A 4,068-nucleotide genomic window follows, 5' to 3' on the forward strand; every position below is an offset into this window, starting at 1 on the left:
AGATGGAGCAGGGCCTTCTGGGAAGGAGAGAGTTCCTTTGTGTAGGGCTGATGGGAAAACCCTACCTTCCTTTTTTCCCTCAGAGGCAGATGGAGCAGGGCCTTCTGGGAAGGAGAGAGTTCCTTTGTGTAGGGCTGATGGGAAAGCCCTACCTTCCTTTTTTCCCTCAGAGGCAATAGAATTAAATTGCTACAATAATTAAAACAAATTCAATGCTAAAATCAAGTTTTAAAAGATTAAAATGCTTTAAAATACATTGTATGTAGTTACTTAGTTTTAGCTTTTGTAATATTTCCTTTTTAGTCAAAGCTTGGAAAGTTACTTTTCTTGTACTACAAATCCCAGAACCACCCTGGATGCTTCTGGCAGAGGAGCTATAGCCCCAAAAGTAATGTTTTCCTTTAAATAATTACAGTAGCCCTTAATAAAATAATCTATATGGCATATTTTTGGATTAAAATTTGGAAATGTTACTCTTTTCCCCCTTTATTTTATATTATTTTATTATTATTTTTGGAGCACACCTTCCAGAATCTGAATCAGGATTTGGGATGCTATAGTAAAAAAGAAAGAAAGAAATATTTCTAAGCCCTGGCACTCCATTTGCTATTTTGCTTCCTGGATTTTATCATTCACATGGCAAAGCTGTAACCTTCCTGCCAGCAGACCTTGACACTCCACCCCTCTTCACTCCTTGCCTCCATCTCTGCTTTTGGCAAGGCCCCCCCAAGTGCTGTCTGGCACCTGCTTTCTAGGGCTGCTGCTAATTGGTAGCTTAAGACAAAAGACAAATGCCCAATCCACATCCTAGAGAAGGTGGAAATTAATGTGTCTCCATTGGGCTGCTGTTTAAACCAGCTGGAACTCTGGACGGAAAGAAAGGCGGACAAAGAAGCCTCTGTGTATACATATGTACGATTTCAGGGCCCACAGTGGAGCAGAAACATGCAAAGGGAATAAATGAGACTGAGCCTTTTAAAAAATTAACTTTATATTGTTCTCCCAAATTAGCAGAGGATCATAGTATTGACATATTTCAAAATATTGAGATGCTAAAATATATTTCAATAATACTAATGGTATTAATGGTGGAAGTCCAGTGTGGTGTAGTGGTTTGAGAACTGGAATATGACCCTGGATAGGGTTCCAATCCCAGTTTAGCCATGTCAACCCACTGGATGACCTTGGGCAAGTTACGTTCTCTCAGCCTCAAAGTATGGCAATGGAAAACCCCTTGTGAAGAAACTTGCCAAGAAAACTCCACGATAGGTTCACCTTAAGCGCATAACAACAACAATACTAATGGGATAAAATTACTGTTTTTTCAAGAGAACCTTAATGTCATTGCATTAAATCAAATGCATGTTTAATGTTTCTTTATTGTTTTTTCAAAAAAATTCAGGCGAACATCAGAAAGATAATAACATCCAATTAAAAGGGGAGTTCTTTTGTGAAATGTGTGTTCATTTTATTTCTTTGTTAACATTATTCTTCCCCCTGATTTTCTTTGAGCAACACAAGGCAGGATGCATGGTCCTCCTTCCCATGTGTATCCTAACAATGCAACATGGTAGGTTAAGTGGTAGGTAGGTAAGGTGATACGTTAGGACGGGCCCCAAGTTATTCATCCATGGAGCCTCATGGCCTAGTGGGGATTTGAAATATAAGAGTGGCTGATCATCAGTTAAAGATGCCCCAAAACATAAACATTCCTCACTCAACTACAGAGTTCAAAGATATGGCCATGTTAGTCTGTAGAATCAGCATGTAAAGAGATCTTGTAGCACCTTTGAAACTAACTGAAAGAAAGAAGTTGGCAGCATGAGCTTTTGTAGACTTAAGTCTACTTCCTCAGATGCATTTGGAGGAAGTATAATTTAAGGAAGTACCTCCAAACGCATCTAATGAAGTAGACTTAAGTCTACAAATGCTCATGCTGCCAGGTATAGTGCAGTCATCAAATGTGAGCATGACTTTGTTACTGTATACTACAGATCCAAGAGAAGTCGCCTTTTCTTCCCCTGTGAAAATTCACTTCCTTATAGCCTAATAACAGGTAGCTTCCAACTGACCATCCCTTCCAACGTTCTTAAATGAAAAAATAAAATAAAAACTCTTTGACCATCACCAACTAATTGAATTTTCTTCTCATTTTTTCTTTTCTTGCTATCATTCCTTGGTATGGATTCTAACACACAGCACTGTTTGAAACAATGGGCAGAGAATTCCACAGCTCCCATCATCCCCAAATATCAATTGCGCTAATAGGGATTGCAGTACAACATCTGGACAGTTATAACTATCCCCCTTCCAGCTTTAAACAAATAGGTTTGTAGCATAGCATTCCTTCAATTTTGGAAGTTTAGACAGTTTATGGGGGGACATTTATAATTCTTAGCCAGAGAGCTCAAGTGCCTCACCAAACTACACATCCCAGCATTCTGTACCATATTGCCTTGATAATTAGTGCAGAATCATAAGGCTATAATTGTGTAGTGTGGAAGGGCCCCAAGTCACATACATAGGTAAAAACATTTTTAAAGAAGACAAACCATCATCATCAGCATCATCATCATCATCATCTCCTCTAAATTTCAGGACATTCAAGTCTTTACCTGAAAACACTAATTGTTCCAGTAGTGCATAATGCCACCATTAGCAAACAAACAAAGCTATTAGTAAAGGATAATCAGGTGTAGTGAGAACTGCTTTAATATCCCTTTCCTATTTAACTGGTATGTCATCTGTAAGGGGGAGGGTGTTTATAAAAACTTCCCAGATGAAAGCTTGCCTTCTTAGCATTTTGTAATATCACTTGTCACATTTATTTATTTATTTAAACCGTCAGATCTCAGGCAGCATAAACAAACAAACCAAAAGCAATTTAAAGCACTTTTAAACATAAAACAGTGTAAGCACTAGTTGACTTTCACAGATTCCTTGAGCGTGTGATCAGTGAGCATGAGATTTTGTTGTCTTTATTTGCTGTCAAGTTGACTTTGATGTTACTGAGAGTCACTTCCCTTGAAATCAGTAATTTTTTCAGGGAGAATTCACTTTTTACATATGCAGATGTGAAGACATACAGAATCTGACAAGAAAATGGCCTAAATACCCTAAAGGTACCAGATCACATCTGATCGTGAAAGCTAAGCAGTGTCAGTCCTGATCAGTACTTGGATGGGAGACCACCAACAAATTCCATGTGCTGTAGGTTATATTTCACAGGAAGAAACTGGCAAAAACCACTTCTGAATATTTCTTGCCTAGGAAAGTCATGGGGTCATCTTGAAGGTGACTTGAAGGAACATGTGCACAAACACAAAATAAACCAGAATTGGGAAACCTGTGGCATTCCAGATGTTTTTGGACTCTCAACACCCATCAGTCCCAGTTAACCTGGGTCAGGCTTTGTTCTAAGTTTTCCCCTCACCTAACACACAAACATGCACACTGCACAAGAAATCAAAGTGTCAGTACCAAGGAGACAGCTCTCCCTGATTCACCTGACATCATGTATTGTTTTGCATGACCTTATGGTGCACCGTAGAAAGTGACAGAGACACTCTAACCAAAATATTGGCTAAAGATATATTGACTTGGCCATGCAAACCCACTGGGTGACCTTGGGCAAGTCATTCCCTCAGCCTCAGAGCATGGCATCGCAAATCCCCTCTGAAAAAACCTGCCAAGAAAACCCCATGATAGGTTTGCTTTAGGGTCGCCATAAGTCATAAATGACTTGAAGGCACACAACAATAACAATGACAACTATTGGTACTATACTTGTGGTGTGCTCGTACTGTGGACAAAACCAGAACTAAGAAAATCTAGATAATGATTAAGTCATTACAAAGTTTGATAAGTAGAACTTCCAAGGTGCCAGTGACCTCTGCAGCTATAGCACAAAAGGAGTATTGGATGCAATTGCAAAGTCTGAAGAAACACAGCTGGATCCAAATTAACTAGACAGATCTTCATTCGTGGATCCTCTTTGGTCACAGACAGAGCAGTGAGGTAGCTGGTCCCAACAATATATTATTAACATAAGGTCAAACAAACTGAAAG

Source organism: Sceloporus undulatus, chromosome 1 (assembly GCF_019175285.1).
Source record: "Sceloporus undulatus isolate JIND9_A2432 ecotype Alabama chromosome 1, SceUnd_v1.1, whole genome shotgun sequence".
NCBI classification, from domain to species: domain Eukaryota; kingdom Metazoa; phylum Chordata; class Lepidosauria; order Squamata; family Phrynosomatidae; genus Sceloporus; species Sceloporus undulatus.